Raw genomic sequence first — 18,973 nt, 5'->3', positions numbered from 1 at the left:
AGTGGGTAGATACACGTTGGGGGATGGGGTGTGTATGTGATGGGGGAGTGGCTGTATACACAATTGGGGAGTGAACATATACGTACACGATGGGAGAGTGGGTGTATATGACACATGATCATCTGTTTTGCGATTACCAAAGTAAATTGTGCAACAAAACCTCTGCAGCAAGTAGCTTCGGCAGTAAGTGTTATACAGCCAATCAGCAAAGAGTACAAAATCCTGAGCCAGACCAATTAGATCACAAGCTGACTGATTAATAAAAGATATTTCTCAGGCACTGGTGTATGCATTTTCTACAGGATTATTATTTTCTACACAATTAAAGAATCAACTGATTACTTTTTATTATTGGCGATCACTGGTGAAGCCGATGCAAAGATGCCTACTATGGCATAATTCTAAAATTTAGTAACCCACTGTAACAAGTCAGTATTTCAAATAATATGTCATTCAAAGGAGTTTTAAGCAACAATAAAAAGGCTGATATTTATTGTAAATGTATGTTTCTCATATATGTAAGCAAGTGTGGCTCCAGAATGTAGTCTTAACTTTTACTGAGACTTTAATTAAATCTTTGTCTTAAATCATTGGTGGTTCTTCATGGAAATGGGACTTAAAAGTAAGCGAAGAACCTCTGACCAAATGGTGTTCTGCAAAATTAATGAATGACAGATATTGCAAATTTGTATTGTCAACAAAGCTGAACTCGTTTCATGAGTGTCGATCTGATAGTGTGCACCACATTATACCAGCGTTTTTAAACCAAGTCCCTGATGTGTCATTTTTCTTCATTCATGGATCAACCCGCTCTTCTTGCAGAGAGATCCACTGTATTTCATTGTTTTAGCCTGGGATCAAGCAATTAATCCAAAGGTAAAAGGACGGCCCCAATAATGAACCAGAAGTGCCTTTTATAGATATACTGTACATTTTAAAAGTGTCTTGTAAATGACTATTATATATTTACACAAGTGCTACTAATAAACCTATTTCTCAAACAGCAACTAGTGTATGAATGTAAATTCAAATGGATCAAAATTTTGCATCAGAACATTATCAGGTACAGAGACATGTGGAACCATTTTAGCCGAACCTGAATGAGTTGTCTAGTTTATGTCCCATTCAATTTGCTTTTTATTATATCAGTTATAATTTATTTTCTATTCATTTGTGGGATGTGGGCATCACTGGTTAGCCAGTATTTATTGCCCATCCTTAGTTGCCCTCAAGAAGGTGGTGCTGAGCTGCCTTCCTGAACCACTGCAATAACATTGGAATTCACCCTCCAAAGGTATTATTTTCTAGGACACTTTGAGTAAATCTTACCAGAAATAGGCTATTTCTGTGTCAAGTTTCATGAAGGGTTTCTCTCTCTGAGTCCTGGTGGGTTTTCTTACGCTGTCACCTCATTAACTACATACCTTATGGCACCCACTTGTCCAATGCCCTGCTAACTATGGGCAGAAACACTCGCCACTGTAGGCTATCCTGGGATCCCTGGTGCCAGCACGTCCTTTAAAAAGCTGTCGTACACCCAGTCTAATGCTGTCAGTCTGGAGTTGCCCTGTGTGGTTGGGTGATGTTTACCCCAGGCGCGGCAGTTAAGGGGAAATTGGAGTCTTGCTGAACTGGTGTTGAAGTGGACAGGTGGTACAGAGGAGTGTTCCATGACTGGCAGAGGAGATCACGGCGCCAGCCCCTGCCAATCTGGTCTGAGTTTCCACAGTGTGGTCTCAACCATCTGGAGGAATGCCCGGCAATGTAAAATGAAGGTAAATGACCTCCACTTCACCAGGTGAGGGCCATCATTTTCTCCCTGCCATACTGACTCTATCTCTGCTGCTACACTTACCTCCCACCATGCTCTATCACTCTCACTATTGCATGTAACATCTTCCCTCAACCCCAGCTGCAATAGCACAAACACTATGCAACCCAATTTCATCTCACTCAATCCCTCCTTTTCTCTTATTCCAAGAAAAACTGGCTAATAATATGACAGGAGGTAACAAAGTGTGGAACTGGAGGAACACAGCAGGCCAGGCAGCATCAGAGGAGCATAAAAGCTGACGTTTTGGGTCAGAAACCGGGGAGAGGGAAGGGAGCTCTGAAATAGAGAGTGGAGGGGTGGGACTGGGGAAGGTAGGTGGGCTGGTAATAGGTGAGTGCAGGTAGGGAGTGGTGGGGATTGGCCAGAGAGGTGGGAGGAGCGGATGGTTGGGAGAGAAGATGGACAGGTTGTGTCAGGTCAAGGAGGCAGGATGAGAGGGTGGTTTGGACATGGGATGAGGCTGGGGGCGGGGAGATTTTAAAACTGGTAAAATCCACCTTTAGGCCGCTGGGCTGTAGGCTCCCAAGGTGGAATATGAGGTGTTGCTCCTCCAGTTTGCGGGCGGTGTCATTGTGAAAGTGGAGGAGGACCAGGATGGACATGTCACCCAGGGAGTGGGAGGGGGAGTTGAAATGTTTCGCGACTGGAAGGTGTTTGTCACATACAGAGCACAAATGCTCAACAAAAGGGTTTCCGAGTCTCTGTTTAGTCTCACTGATGTAGAGGAGGCCACATCGGGAGCAGCGGATGCAGTAGATCGAGTTGGCGGATGTGCAGGTGAACCCCTGTCTAATGCGGAAGGTTTGTTTTGTGTCTTGAATGGAGGTGAGGGGGGGAGGGGCAGGTGTAGGGGCAGTTGTAGCACTTCCTGCGGTTGCAGGGAAAGATGCCAGGGGTGGTGAGGTTAGTGGGGAGTGTGGAACAGATGAGGGAGTGGCGGACAGAGCGGTCCCTACGAATGGCAGGAAGTGGAGGGGAGGGAAATATCTCTTTGGTTGTGGGGTCGGTTTGTAGGTGGCAGAAGCAGCGGAGAATGATACATTGGATGCAGATGTTGGTGGGGTGATGTGTGACAAGGGGGATTCTGTCTTTATTTTTGTTTTTGTTGGGGGTTGGCAATGTGAGGGCAGAGGTGAGGGAAACACAAGAGATCCGTTTGAGGGTATTTTCAATCAGCAGAGGGGTTTTTTTTGCCACAAGACCTAATGGGTTTTTCACTATTATCTCACCATTCCTGCCTCAATAATTATCCACCACCCCACTACAGCATCTCTCACATTGGATTTCCTCTTCATCTTACCTAGTGCTCTTCCTACAGCAACTCAGCAGTCAGCAGATAACCACCAAATACTAGTATCCCATGCAGCCATGCCACCTTTAAAAGCTCATTGTGCACTCGGACATAACCTGCCCCTCTTTGCAGGGAGAGTGCTGGAGTTTCAGCAGAATGGGATGGTGACAACATGGGACTTCTTCCTCCCCCTCCATCAAGACCAGCATTAAAAGGCCACGATACCAACCATGCCAACATGATTCAAGCTTGTCACCTGGGTTAAAGCAGCTTCAATTTTCTGGAGAATTACCCAGCACTATATGAGGAAGGTCAATGTCTTTCTCCATCTGACAGGGTAAGTGCTGCTATCTCTCCTAAACCTCACACTCACTCAATCTCAGTTCCTGCACCATCTCCCACCACTCTCACTATCACAGGCAGCATCTTCCTCATTGGCTCTCATCCACCCTAACCCCCCAACAGCACTAACCCTGCATGCCCTCTGCACTGCCTAGTCCCCCATTGGGACCGGCACCAAAAGTAACAGTTGTGCCACCGTTACAGTCCCTCTCTCACTCCAGGAAGAAAACAGCCCACAATGGGAGGAAAGAGTCAAATTATGCAGAGGGCTACCCATCATTTGACTCCTCATCCTTTATAAGGAGAGTATCCTGATTCTGACTGCCCTGAGCACACCCCTGACTGGTTTCAGAGACTGCCTTTGGCTTACTGTGCCAGGACTCTCTGAGTGAAGGCTATACTCTTGACTGAAGCTTGCTGGACACCCATGTCAAGGTTCCTGGCATTGTTGTGCGCCAGGCAGGAAGGCAAGGCAGCCTTGATATCAGCTTGGTATCTCTGGCTAAGGGAGAAAAGTGCTTTAGGGAGGCCCAGAGCAATGAACGCTATGACTGTCAATGAAGTGTCCAGAGATGCAGCCTGATCCAGTTCATCAGCTGGGAGCATGTCCCTGAGCCACACATATTACTATCACTCATGTCACTCAGATTCTCAAAGGTGGGGTAAATAGGTGTTAAATCAGTGCCTGAACATTCTTATTGCAAGAAACCATTGAGATTAGAGAGGAATTCCTTTACTGCAAAGTTCTTTTACTAGGACAACTGCAACTGTATTTGTCAGTTTTTAACCAAACCACTAGATGGCTCAAAGTGCTACGATAAAAAGCCTATTGACAGCTATCCCAACCATCCTCAGCAACAAAACCATTTCGTGGGTTTGAACGTTAAATACATTGAAGATTAACAAACATAACAGGGAGTCTAGTCCCTACAATAAGATATGAAGGAAGTCGAAGGTTTCTGGACCCTAAAAGACACAGTGACCTTGAACTGGCAAATTATTTAATGCAAATAGGCAGACCCATTGCAATATGAAATCTAACATTAACGAACACAAAGCATTGTATATTGGATAAAAGAATAAGCAGCACAGGTACATAATGAAAAACGAAAACTTCAAAAGGTGCCTGAGATTATTGGTAAGCTCACAATTTCAATATTGCAATTTTAAAAACTATCCAAATGTTGGAATGTGTAGGTACAGCAATAATTCTACAGTTGTTATCTTAAGAATTAATAATGGAGGAGTCAGAACTCACTTGGAGAACTATGAGCCACTTTCTGCAGGGCGTATATACGCCAAAGGATGCAGAGAGCAGCAACAAGAATGATGCAGGAGATGAGAACCATTTATATTCAGCAGCTACATTATAAATGGCATTGCTAAGCTGAACCCAGAGTGACCAGACATCCCAATTTTGCCAAGACAGTGCATATAAACCGACATTTTCCTAGCTACCATCAGTTCTGAGGAAGGGTCACTGGACCTGAAACATTAACTCTGATTTCTCTTCACAGATGCTGCCCGACCTGCTGAGCTTTTCCAGCAACTTCTGTTTTTGTTGCTAAGGCAGTCCTAGATTTTCATTAAAAGTCCTGCTGTCCAAACAATTTTCTAAAAGATGGTGAACTCTCCCAGTTTTCACCTTTTCCTTTTCTTAAAATATATACTGGCTCTGGGGGAGAAACTCAATGTGAACTTCTGCCCTTCTTCATGTAGGCACCCATCACATCCTATTATATTGCATGCAGCAAATCTCTCCCCCCACCTTGCTTCTTTTGTGCCAGCTGCTTCATTGTCAATGACACTTTTTCAAGCATTGTTGGGATACAGCTGCCAATTCTAGCCGGACATATTCCAGGCAATGTCATCACATGACCTCCCTCTTTCAATCACCCCTCTCTAGACCACTGCCATTGGTCACCCAACATATTAATCTTTTGGAAGCTCCGGCTTCGGGTTGGGCCAGCAGGACCATGAGACCATACATTTAAAATAGTGAAAAATATACCAATCAACTGATAGAGGCGAGTACATCTTCGTCATTTAAGAAACATTTGGAAAGGTACATGGATGGGATAGGGATGGATGGATATGCAGGCAAATGGGACCTGATTAATTGTGAAAACTGGGCAGCATGGACAAATTTCCTGTTTCCACACTGTAAACCTCTATGACCCTATGACTCTAACTCTTAACCAAGATTGATAAAAGTGTGAATAAACTGCAGACAAGGTAATTGAGACTAGGAATGTTCAAATATTGTTGGACGTCAAGCTGGACATTTTGGAACAATATAGGCACAAACTTTGATGAGCAAAATGGCTCTTTATTGTTCTTGATGATCATTTTTGTTGTTGAAGATAAATTATCTTCACACAGAGCCACAGGTTTATTTTCTTTAATTGCAAGGTATCCTGACCAGTTGCTGCATTCCACAATCCATTCCCAGTTATTGTGAGTAAAAACACAAGGATCCTCCTTTCTGACCTATGACAAATAAGGATATAAAATCTCAGTTTGGAAAATCTAGCAGTTTGTTTAATGTGATACCACATCCTGGTTTAACCCACAAAATGGCCTTTCAACTGACAGAAAATGTTACCACTTCTATTAACTGTTAATCATGCCTCGAAGCTGAGAACCCCCTAGTTCTACATTTTAAAAATAAACATTTAAAAATAAAACCAGTAGCACAACAGATCCCCAGAGATAGTAAGAACTGCAGATGCTGGAGTCAAATATAATACAGTGTAGAGCTGGAGGAACATAGCAGGCCAGGCAGCATCAGAGGAGCAGGAAAGTTGACGTTTCAGGTCAGGACCCTTCTCCAGAAAAACAGATCCTTCCCTCCAGCAATGCAGAACTTAGCTCTTTTCAACCCCACACTTTAGAAAAGATTTGAAATCAATAGGGTGCTTAGAGAAAAAATCCATAAGAATGGTTCCAGGGAAGAGAAACTGCAATCATGTGGATAGATTGGAGAAGGTTGAGAAACTTCAAGTGTGTGAATAGATTGAAGGTTGCCCTGCAAAAAAAGAGAAAGTTGAGAGGAGATTTGATAGAATTATTGAAGATCCTGAGGAGTTAGACAACATAGGGAGAAACATTTTGATGCAGTGGGTAGTTAGAATCTGGAATGTACAGTGTGAGATGGTGATGAAGGTGGGTTCACTCATGGCTTTCAAGAGAGAATTGGATAATTATCTGAAGAGGAGTAAATTGCATGGAAAAGATATAGGGAGTGGGTAAAATGGTGTTATACTTGCAGAGGGCTGGCATGGATATGATAGGCCACATGGCCTCCTGTGCTGCAACCATTTTGTGATTCTGTTTCTCTCTCCACAGATGCTAACTGACCTGCTGAGTGCTGGAACACAAAGCTAGTTCAGTACAGCAGCAAAAACTGGAGGCTAGAATGCTCTGTTGTGGACAGTTGATACTTAAGTTTTTCATAACAAGAGCTGAAAATTAGTGGCAGTAAGGAAGGGGCATTTCTAAATTTTAGACTGACACATGACTCAAGGTGTTGAGGCCAGTTTATGGACACCATAAATCATATAATGCATTGGGCATCTATCATGCCCTAATTGAATTAGAACTGTTCGATGTATGCAGTTCTCTTTTGCAGATAAGTGATCCTAAGAAAAGAGCTGTAAAAATTTAAGCTGCTATTGACAAGATGGGGCTTTAGATAATTGACACATCTGATCTTTCGATAGGTGCCACAAAGATCCACAAAAGATCTGCAAAGTTCTCAAAGAACACCTCAATGTAAGAATTAACTTCAGGACTAGTAGACACTCAGTCATGTCATACATACAGCAGCACCAAGAGTCTAAAAACCGAAAGAACTGCGGATGCTGTAAATCAGGAACAAAAACAAAGTTGCTGGAAAAGCTCAGCAGGTCTGGCAGCATCTGTGAAGGAAAAAACAGAGTTAACATTTCAGGTCCAGTGACCCTTCCTCAGAAGGGTCATAGAATCGCTATCGTGTGGAAACGGGCCATTCGGCCCAACAAGTCCACACCGCCCCTCCGAAGTGCATCCCATGTCTGTACCAGTTGAAGCCTTTAGAAAGAATCTTATGGATGATAAAAGGGCCATACCATTGATAAAATACTCAAGGAAGGGTGCAGGTATGAACCATAGAGGCCTACAACAAGTATGTGCTTTAGATGCAGCCATCACCATTGCTACAGTTAGCAAAGTGCACCAAATCTGTGACTGTTGTAGATTGTCAACCTACCCAAAAGCTGTCCAGCTTTTCTTGATATCTGTGAACAATGCAGCAGTAAGGGACAATGGGCACATGTTCAGGAAATCTGGTCCCGAAAGCCTCTGGACAGATAGTGTTAGTTAAAAATACAAACACTTGGAAGGCAGAGTTAACATTTCAAGTTCAGTGACCCTTATTCAGAACAGGACTGGACTCAAAACGTTAACTCTGTCTACAGATGCTGCCGGACTTGCTGAGTTCTCCAGTAATTTTTATCTTTGTTTCGCCTTTGCAGCATCCGCAGTTCTTTGATTTGTTTTACTTGGGTACTACCAAATATGCGACAAGCCCAGATCATACAAAATTATCAATGAACAGTGTTACATTCAGACAATGGTTGTGCAGTGGCATTGAGTGGCTGCAGGTCAACTAAGTTGTCAAACAAGCATAAAAGAGAACAGTGCATACCTCTCCAAACTAATATATAATACTCAGATCAGGACAAGTTGACAAACCTCCAGTGTTACACTGAAGTTTAAAAGGTTAGTCTTCAAAACTCTGTTTTATCTGTTTATGTAATTATCAAATTGACAACACATGCCTATGTAAGACTATGTATATCTGTTTTAGGTAAGTTTTTATCTTTGAAAAAAGTGGTGCTTGTATAATGTCTCATTGTCAGTACACAAGGCACAACAATGCCCCTTCTTCCTCAGGAGGCTTAGGAAATTTGGCTTCTCCGTAAGAATCATCACCAACTTTTGTAGATGCACCATTGAAAGCATTCTGTCTGACTGCATAACAGCTTGGTATGGCAACTGCTCTGCCCAGGACCGAAAAAAATCTACAGAAAGTTGTGTGCACAACCCAGTCCATCACAAAAGCCAATCTTCCATCCATGGGCTCCATCTACATTTCTCGTTGCCAGCATCATCAAAGACCCTCCCACCCCAGTTTACTCTCTTCCCACCTCTTCTGACAGGTAGAAGATGCAGAAGCTTGAACAATAAGTTCAAGAACAGCTTCTTTCCTGCACTTTTTAGACTCCTGAATGCAGCCGTCTAATTTCAAATCTAATTTTTTGATTTTGTGCATCTCTTGTGCTGCTGTAACCCTATGCGCCTCGCTCAATCTAAACACCGTATGATCTGTATGTTCCTGTATGTTATGATCTGCCTATGTTACTTGCAAAACTAAACTTTTCACTGTACTCAAGTACATGTGACAACAATAAATCAAGCAAGCAATAAATCAGTACACCAACATATTTTTAAAAGGACTGCTTCAAGATACCTTCATCGTATCATAACGTGACCTGAGGGTGTAAGGTTCTCATACTCCAACCTCCGATCTGATGAAGCAGGAGACTCTACTACCAGCATGCTCTACAGTTATAAATCAGTAGCTTAATATTAGCCCAGACACTTGAGTACCTGAAGAATGTAATGTTTGTATATAATGGTTTGTTGTATTAAATATCTGTTGAATTCTTTGATTCTATAATATCTACATCAAGTTTCTTATGTTACAGGAGATATCATAAACACTGCTGTAGCAAGTAAAACATTTTGATGGAGGAAAACTCACAATAGTTTGCCATTGCTCAGCTGAGGAACACAGTCATACTTGAAACTGAAAGGGAAAATTAAAATGTCAGAGAAATTCGGAGGAAAGAGATCATATAAACCAATGTTTTTGTAATGAACTGATCTGTTTCACCAAACCATGAATCATTACAATATAAATTGTAAAAGATTGCATGAGACTTTTGCAAAAGTTCCCTTTTCTAAAAAGTTTCTTTAAAGTTTCTGTTCCTGAACTCATGACTGGCCAACCCAGTCAAGTCTTTTCTCATTCTCCTCCACAGTCTGGGTCCTGGCCTTTTCTGTGCTACGTTAGAAACATAGGAGCAGGAGTAGGCCATTCAGCCCCTCAAGTCTGTTCCACCATTCAATGAGTTATCATGGCTGATCTGTGGCCTAAATTCCTTTGGTCCAAATCCCTTAAAACTTTTGCTTTACAAAAATGTATCGATCTCAGATATAATACTAACAATTGATTCAGCATTCACTGCCATTTATGGAAGTGAGTTGCAAACATTTGCCAGTCTTTATGTGTAGAAGTTCTTCCTAATTCTCAGGCTGTGCCCCCTAGTTCTAGAATTCCCAACCAGCGAAAATAGATCATTCACCCTGTCTTTTCCTGTTAATATTTTGAAAACTTTGATCATATCACCCTTTAACCTTCTAAATTCTAGAGAAAGCAAGCCTAATTTGTGTAATCTCTCCTTGCAACATAACCCCTGAATTCCAGGTATCATTCTTGAAAAACCTATTTTGAACTCTTTTGTATAACTGCAGCATAACTTCTGCATCCTTGTACTCTAGTCCTGTAGATATAAAGACCATCATTCCACTAACTTTCTTGATTATTCTCTGCATGTTTTTGACACTTAAAGATCTGATCACCCAAGTCTCTTCAGAGATCCATTGTATTCAACTTCATACCATCTAGAAAGTACCCTGATCTATCCTTTCTTGGTCCAAAATAGATAACCTCATGTTTGCTTACATTAAATAAGAATTAGAATTAGGATTAGTTTTATTGTCATGTGTTCAAATGAGTACAGTGAAAAGATTACAAGTCGCCACTTACAGTGCCATCTTAGGTACAAAGGTACCTACGTATATATTCTTAAGTACATATTCTTAAGTGCAAATTCTAAGGAAAAAAAATTAGAAAAATAAAGAAGTAAAACGCCCAGCATTACAAATCATAGGAATAAATTAGAAAAAAAAATGCAAAGTTCAAAATAACAGTCCTTCCAACCCAGTCCACGCTGGCACCTAGGCTCCAGTCTGCACAGGACCTTAATTCCAGACCACCCCCAGCTTCACCTCAAGGCTCTCAATGCTGGCAGACCACTCCAGGCTGGAAGTCCATGCTGAGGCCACACCGGGTTAGAAGACCACCATGCCGGGTGCCAACAAACCGCTAAACCATTCTCCAGGTTGTTTATCAATAAATGATTTTATCTTTTATTTTCTTGATCTCTCTCTGAACCTTCTCTGTGGCTGTAGCATTATATTCTGCATTCTGTTCTATTATCCTGGTATACTTACGTAAGGTTTCATTTGTCTGGTCAGCTTGCAAAACAATAATTTTCACTGTATCTTGGTACATGTGACAATAATAAATCAAATCAAATTGGATCAAATTCTGTACATATCCTAAATCAGTGTTCTCTTGATAAATCTATCAGCTCATCTCCCCTCAAATAGTTCCTGGACTTCCCTGCAACATCAGACACCTCTCTCAGAGAACAGTTCATTGGTCTACCATGTTGTCTATAATCTATTTACTTCAACTTTGTTCCATCAGGAAATTTCAGACAATACCTTTAAGCTCCCAGTGTTGTCTTCTGTTGTTTCCTGCTCTACTCTGGTACGACAGGTTCTGAGATGGCTGATAAACCCAATGTGCCATCTGCATACTCTGTGGGCAGGTAACATTTGAAAGGCTGGGCAGTTGGGTTGTTTGAAAGTTTGTGCTCGCCTCTGTCACCTTGACATCGCCTGCTCATGGTCCCAGCAATGCCTTTCACTGATTGGTGCCTTTCCGCATGAACGTTCTTCAGTTTGGTCAATCAGAGACCAGGGACATCAATGATTGCTGGAGATATTTGACTTCTTTAGGGAAGCTCTGATGATGTCCCTACATCTGCTCCACCTACCATCTAGCATAAAGTGTGAGGAGATCATGGGTTTCTTTGTCTCTAAGCTCGAGATTGACTGACCAGCTGTCTCTGCTGTGTTCCTCTTTTCCTCTAGTTGACTTTGCTAAACTACCACTAATGTTTCTCTTTATCCAGACTATATCTTTAGTTTCTATCCTACTTCTCCCCCCACCTGCTATAAGATCATCACATCCACAAGTCTCAATCCGTGCTCCACCAAACCCATTTTGGGTAAACAGTTGACAAGTCAGCTCCTCTTCCTGTCTGCTATGCTAACTGACTTAATTAGCAGCCTTCTCCCTTAAGGTACTGTCCCTCTACTCCATACCCTCTGCTATCATTTCCCATCAACTCAAAAATCATTTCCAGGCCCCTTCATTCTTTCAAACTATGGCCTGTATCAGACCTCTCTTTTGGCTCCAAATTCCCTGCATGAGTTGTTTCCTCACAAATCAGCTTGTCTAAAACTCCTTACTTGAATCCTTTCAATCAGGTTTTGTCCCATGCCAAATTATGAATGCTTCTTATCAAATGTAAACTCTACTTCCTTGTTCTCCTTTGCTTGATAGCAATCTTTGGCATTGTTAACCACATCATCCTGTATCAATGTCTCTTCACTGCATCCAGTTGTGAGACTGCTTCCACCTAGTCCCATTCCTATCTATCTCATTAATGCCAGAGAATCACTCACAAGGACTTCTCTTTTTGCTCTTGTACTCTGCCCTCTGGTGTCCTTAAAGGATCTAACCTTGGCTCCTTCTTATTTCTTATCTACGAACTGCCCCTCTATGACATCCTTCTAAAGTAGTGTCATATCCATTTGCATCATGCAATTTGCAGCTTTAACTCAATAGCCCCTCTCCTAACCTCAGTACTCTGTATAAATATTTGGACTGCTTATGCAACATACAGTACTGAATGAGCGGATGTTTTTCAAACTGAATACATAGTTAGTCAAATCCAGAATCTTTAGTCCATTACCATGGATTCCACCTTTCTCAATGTTAATTTTCTGAGGCTGAATCAAATGTTTACAACCTCTGTGTCATATATGATCAGATATCTACAGCATCACATAGACTACTTCCATAACATTTGCCAACACTGCTCCTGCCTTAGTTCAAGGGGAGGTAATAGCCTAGTGATATTATCGCTGGATCATTAATCCAACAACCCAGTTAATGTTCTGGAGACTTAAATTTGAATCCTGCCGCAGCAGATGGTGGAATTTGAATTCAATAAAAATCTGGAATTAAGAGTCCAATGATGACCATGAGAGCATTGTCAAGTGTCGGAAAACCCATCTCGTTCACTCATGTCCTTCAGAGAAGGAAACTGCCATCCCTACCTGTTCTGGACTACGCATTACTTCAGACCCACAACAAAGTTGTTGACACTTAGCTGACCTCTGGGCAATTATGGATGGGCAATAAATGCTGGCCTAGACAATGATGCACTTACCCCATGAATGAATAAAAGAAGAGTTCAGCTACTGCAGAAACTATTATCTGTGACTTTCTTATATCTCAAGTTGATTATTCCCTGCATGCCAATGCAGCACGTTCTACCACCTTTCAACTTGAGGTCATCCAAAACTTTATTATCTGTCTCCTCATACTAGGCCCTAACTTCTGGAATTCAGACCATAAACCTTTTCATCTCTGCCTCTCTAATCACATTCAGGACACTCCTTAGAACCTATTTCTTTGAAACCAGATTTTGGTCATCTGTCCTAATATCACCTTACATGGCTAAAGTGTCAAATACTATTTCATATTTTGATAAATATTATTTATTTTATTATTGATTTGATATCATTTATGTGCAGCACCTTGAAGTATGTTACTATATTATAGGTGCCATGTGCCATGTGCCCTGGAAATACAAATAAATGCAACAACTAAACACTTCCACTGAAAATTTAAATTAGAAAACCATAGTAATTAGAACCAGGTTGACCTTATTGACTACAAAGTCATTGATTGGGGCTGTTAACCCAGACCAATCAGGAAAGACCTGGATGATTGATATGACCAGATTAGAATCTCCTCAGTTCAGGCGACTGATTCTGAGCCGGCAGGCCGTACAGTGTATTTTGCACAAGTAAATAAAGGGTGACTTGTTGACAAGATACCAACCTCTGTGCAGTTATTTCAGTGGCGATGAGAGTAAACAGGACGTCTCTGAAGAACATTCGCTTGTTACCGTCATCTTGGAGTCGGAGTAATAATTTCTGGCATCATACCTTTATTTGGGAAGTTTGACTCATTTGATCCTGTTGGTGATGACTGGGCCCAGCATGTGGAAAGAATGTGACTTTTTTTTCCCAGGCAAATGACATTAGGGCAGATGAAAAGCAATGAGTTATCCTTCTGACTGCTTGCTGATCCGCAGCATTCTCGCTCATAAGGGGCTTAACTTTCCCAGAGGCACCAGACACCAAAACCTACCAGGGGTTAACAGAATAGGTTAAGGAATACTACAACCCCAAACCTAATCTAATTCTGAGATGCTATTGGTTTTATTCGGCTGTTAGAGAACTGGGCAACCTGTATTGGGATTTTTGACGAGGTTGAGACGGCTGGCAGAGGCATATAATTTTGGGTTAACACTGAATGAAATGCTGACAGACAGTTTGGTATGTGGGATTAAAGGCATAACCATGTAGAAGCACCTACTAGCTGAAGCCTAACTGGACTTCAAACAAACACTAAAACTGACGTCATCAGAAAATGCAGAAAGTGGAGCATGGGAGCTACAGGGCATCCCAAAGGAAATAGACTCCCTCACCTGTCCAACTGAGCTTGGGGAACATGACTTAAGTGTAGGCAATCCCAGAGCCTCACGCAGGGCATATCCTGAGCAGACGGAAACTAGACCAGTCCACAGCCGAACCCTACAGCAAAGCTGAGTCTCAGCCAAGTGGTTAAAAAGTTCTTCAGGATCTGAGCCGGCAAGCCATTGTAGTTGCTGCCAGTATGTGGATTCGAGACAGCAAAGGAGTCCTACAAGGCTGGACTTTAGTAAGAAAACCCAGGCTGGTATCCAGGAGAGTGCACACCCTGGAAGGTTCCCTTACATGTGGGTTGGGACAATTAAATTGCTTAGTGAGTCCAAATCGGAACCGATTCAAATTAATGTTTGGTTAAGTGGTCACCATTTCCTATGGAGGTCGATACCAGTGCAGTGATATCTGTGGTTGCAGAATCTGTCTTTAACAAGATTCGCTGGGACTCTCACCTTTAAGTTTGCCCAGACTGAGAACATACACTGGGGAACTATTGCAGATTAAGGGTATGACTTCAGTTCTGCTCTCCTATGAGAACCAGTTGGTGCAGTTACCACCGATGGTAGTAAGAGGCTCAGGTCCAAGCCTATTGGGTTGGAATTGGTTGAGAAAGATTCGCCTGGATTTGTTCAATATTTTTTGATTAGAAAATGGCTGCCTTAGTGAAGTTGTAGTCAAATACCCAAGAGTATTTAAGGAAGGGCTTGGGACTATCAAAAGGTGCCAAACCCACTTTACATGTTGACCAGGAAGCAATTCTGTGATTATGCAAGGCCTGCCCAGTGCCATTTGCCTTGTCAGCAAAAGTATAGGTAGAAACCAGGAGGCTGGAAACTGAAGGAATCATCAAACCAGTGCAGTTTGCAGAATGGCCAGCACCAGTCGTGCCGATTATAAAGCCTGATGGCTCAGTTCGCCTTTGTGGGGATTTCAAACAAACAGTAAACTGCTTCTCACAGATGGATAAGTACCTAGTCCCTCACACAGAGGACTCGTACACAAAGTTGGCAGGGGAGGGTGCTATCCTTTACTAAGCTGGACTTGTGCCACATCTACCTGCAATTGCGACTGGATGAGGAGTCCCAGAAGTATGCAACAATTAACACCCATAAAGGTTTATATCAATATATAAGACTGCCATTTGGGGTATCATCAGCCTGTGTTCTTTTCCAGCAGACCATGGAGAACACTTTACAAGGGCTACCCCAGGTTGCCATTTATCTGGATGACGCACTAATAACAGGGAAAACCAATAAAGAGCACTTGGAGAAATTGGACATAGTGCTTAAACGTTTCTCCCAGGTGGGCATACACCTTAGAAGGGAAAAATGTGTGTCCCAGGTGCCCAAGTGACCCACTTGAGTTACAGAGTCGACAAAACCAAATTACACTCATTGGAAGAAAAAGTGAGGGTGATTAAAGGACCCCAGCTCCCATGTCTGTACTTGGCCTTAAGACTTTCTTTGGGTTAGTGAATTATTACGGAAAATACATACGTAACCTGGCCTCCATCTTGGCACCCTTACACCTGCTACTGAAAAAGGGTCAGCCTTGGAAATGGTCACATAGCCAAGATGTAGCCTTTAGGAAGGTGAAAAAGCAGCTATTGTCATCCAAGGTGCTGGCCCACTGATATCCAAAATGAGAGGTAATACTGACATGCTATGCCTCCCCTTATGTTATTGGGTTAGTGTTGGCTCACCGTGACCCAATGGAGAGGAACACCCGATAGCATATACTTCCCGGACTTTGGCTGATGTCGAACACAAATATGGTCAGATAGAGAAGGAAGGTTTGGTGGTCATCATTGGTGTGAGGATGTTCCAACAGTACCTTTACGGACGGGAATTTGTCATAGTAACAAATAGCAAACCCCTGCTAGGGCTGCTGAAGGAAGGCAAGGCAGAGCTGCCTATCACTTCCGGTAGAATTCAGCTTTGAGCCTTTATTCTCAGCGCGTACAAAATAGAACACCATCCAGGAAGCTAAGTGGCTAATGCGGATGCCTTGAGCCACCGCCCATTGGCAGATACTCCACCAGTGGTGCCTCCCCTAGAAGACTCCGTTTTGGTTTTGAAATTCCTGGACACCCATTGCTGACAATATTCGACTGTGGACACAAAAAGATCCTGTCCTGGCGAAACTAAAACAGCTGGTGGTAATGGGGGAAACAGAAGAGCCATCGCAACCAGGATTGAAACCTTTTTGGACCCAGTGAGACCAGATCACAGTAGAGGACGGCACATTTCTCAGGGGAGCAAGGGTGATTGTCGCCGCTAGATGCAGGTTAAACTCCACCAGGGTCATCCAGGGATTTCCAAGATGAAGATGCTAGCAAGAAGCTATGTCTGGTGGCCAGGTTTGGATGCCGACATAGCTACGTTGGTGGGGCTGTGCCCAGAGTGCCAACAGTGACAATTACCACCAGGAGTGCCTCCAGATTTGTGGGAATGGCTGGGAAAAATCTGGCCTTGGTTTCTTATCGACTATGCCGGCCCTTTCATGGGCTCAATGTTCCTGGTCATTGTGGACACCCATTCAAAGTGGTTGGACGTGCATAAAGTTCGTTCAGCAAACTCAGGGATGACATTTGAGAAGCTGCAGGCGTAGTTCACAATACACAGACACCATTTGCCAGCAGGGAATTTGAGTATGTCCTAAAGTCAAATGGTATTCGGTACATAAGGAGAACGTCATACCATCCATCGTCCCATGGCCTAGTGGAAAGATCAGTCAAAATGTTGAAGGCAGGCTTAAAGAAGCAGCCTACAGCGTCAATTAATACCAAACTGTCCAGATTCCTGTTCGATTATAGGACCACCCCACACACAACAACAGGGTAAACTCTGGCAGAGGTGCTGATGAGGAGAAGACTCCACCCCAGGTTAAACCTGATATTCCCTGACCTGGGGGAGGTGGGGTTCAGGTGGGTGGTGAAGGGCGGAGTGGCGGGTGAAATGGCAGCAGGAATGCCAATGCTGGCCACATGCCGTCTCTAAGCGAGACAGACAATTTAATTCAGGGGACGAAGGTTGGTACCAGAACCATGGAAATAGCCCCTGCATGGGTACGAGTCAAGATTGACACGAGGTCAGGTCTCATGACTTACAAAGTTCAGGTAGGTGGTACAGTCCTGAACAAAAGTAGGGATCATCTGAAAGCTGTGACCTCACATATGGGGCAGGAGCAAAACATACCTGGCCCCTCAGAACAGCCAGAAGGCCCGGCAGAAACCATAGGTACTCCCCCTCCATCGAGAGTCGAGCAAGCCTCAGAGTCCGAGAGGGATACAGCCTCGATACCATTACCACTGGAGGAAGAGGAGGAGACTCTTCCAAGACGCTCCAAACGCAAGAGGCAGACTATAGGCCAGTACACACCGCCCATGTCAGAGTCCGAATCAGAAGAGCCGAATTTGGGTGAAAACATCACTGGAAAAGCTACAAGCCAAAGACCAGGCCTACATCCCTGGACATAGTGGGGGAGGGAGGTAGTGATTGGAACCAGGTTGATCTCATTGACTATGAGGTCATTGACTTGCCCAGTTTAACAACCCAATCAGAAAAGCCTTGGCTGACCAATACAACCAGGAGATTAGAATCTCCTCAGTTCAGGCGACGTAACTCTGAGCTGGTTGGTTACAGCCAGTGTACTGTTCACAAGTAAATAAAGGGTGACTTGGTGATGGGATACCGGCCTCTGTGCAGTTATTTCAAAAATTGATTGATTTTCAAGTTGTATTAAATAAAAATCTGAGAAAGGGGAACGAACATGATCACCTTGATCAATATCATATGAGCAAATCAAATCACAGAGTTCCATGTTCTAAACGCTCTCACTTTGCTTTGAAACATTAGAACGTAGAACAATACAGCACAGTTACAGGCTCTTCAGCCCACAATGTTGTACCGACCATGATGACATTCTAAACTAATCTCATCAGCCTGCACATGGTCCATACCCCTCTATTCTCTGCCTTTCATGTGTCTGTCTAAATGCCTCTTAAACTCTGCTATCATATCTGCTTCTACCGCTTCCCCATGACAGTGCATTCCAGGAACATACTCTCCTCTGTGTAAAAAAACTAGCCTCGCACATCTCCTTTAAACTGTCCCTCTCTCACCTTAAACCTATGTCACACTGTGTTTGATATTTCCACCCTGGGAAAGAGACAGTGATTATCCACCCTATCCATGCTTCTCATAATTTTATACACTTCTATCAGGTCATCCGTCAGTCTCCAATGTCCTATTGAAATCAATCCAAGTTCGTGTAACCTCTCCTTATAGCTAACATTACTTAAGAAACATACCCTGTGAATCCTAGATCTGGTCATGGGTTAGCACTAAATTAATTCTGTAATCACGCAAAGTTTATGATCTCTGGAAATTGGCCAGAACATTGAAGTTTCTGCCTCAGTGTATTGTTGCAAGATCCAAGCCTGAAAGCAAGCTTAGGATACGGTAATAGAGTTAAAGAATCTGAATTTCTCGATATTTTAAGTACTTTAATATTGATATTTCAACACATGCACTAATAGGAGCTCTGGGCTAATCTTTATAAGGACTAGAATATATTGCTGACCCAACGTTTCCTTCCCTCAAACAATAAGTGATGATTCATTTCCCTATTGTTTGCCACCCCACACTGAAACTAACATCACCATTAACACAGCTAGCATGTCATGCACTTGTGAAAATTCATTTGACAAGTGAGGAGTAGGAGGAAAGAGGGAAGGGCGAATAGCACAACCCAAATATAGA

At 42.8% G+C, this 18,973-nt stretch overlaps 1 long non-coding RNA gene across 1 annotated transcript in view; it reads right to left on the bottom strand.

Moving 5' to 3' along the window:
- Window positions 1-17,743, bottom strand: part of LOC125483665 — a 117,833-nt gene extending 100,090 nt beyond the window's left edge. Inside the window, exons 1-3 of the long non-coding RNA XR_007262607.1 lie at window positions 17,408-17,743; window positions 13,561-13,868; window positions 9,274-9,318 (exon numbers count right to left, since the gene is read on the bottom strand). This is a non-coding gene — a long non-coding RNA (uncharacterized LOC125483665). The remainder of the gene's footprint in view (window positions 1-9,273; window positions 9,319-13,560; window positions 13,869-17,407) is intronic.
- Window positions 17,744-18,973: the final 1,230 nt, after the last annotated feature.

This window comes from Rhincodon typus, chromosome 8, assembly GCF_021869965.1.
Source record: "Rhincodon typus isolate 14 chromosome 8, sRhiTyp1.1, whole genome shotgun sequence".
In the NCBI taxonomy this organism is placed as follows: Eukaryota; Metazoa; Chordata; class Chondrichthyes; order Orectolobiformes; family Rhincodontidae; genus Rhincodon; species Rhincodon typus.
The sequence above is the reverse complement of the archived record's forward strand: the minus strand, read 5'-3'. Positions and strand labels throughout refer to the sequence as shown.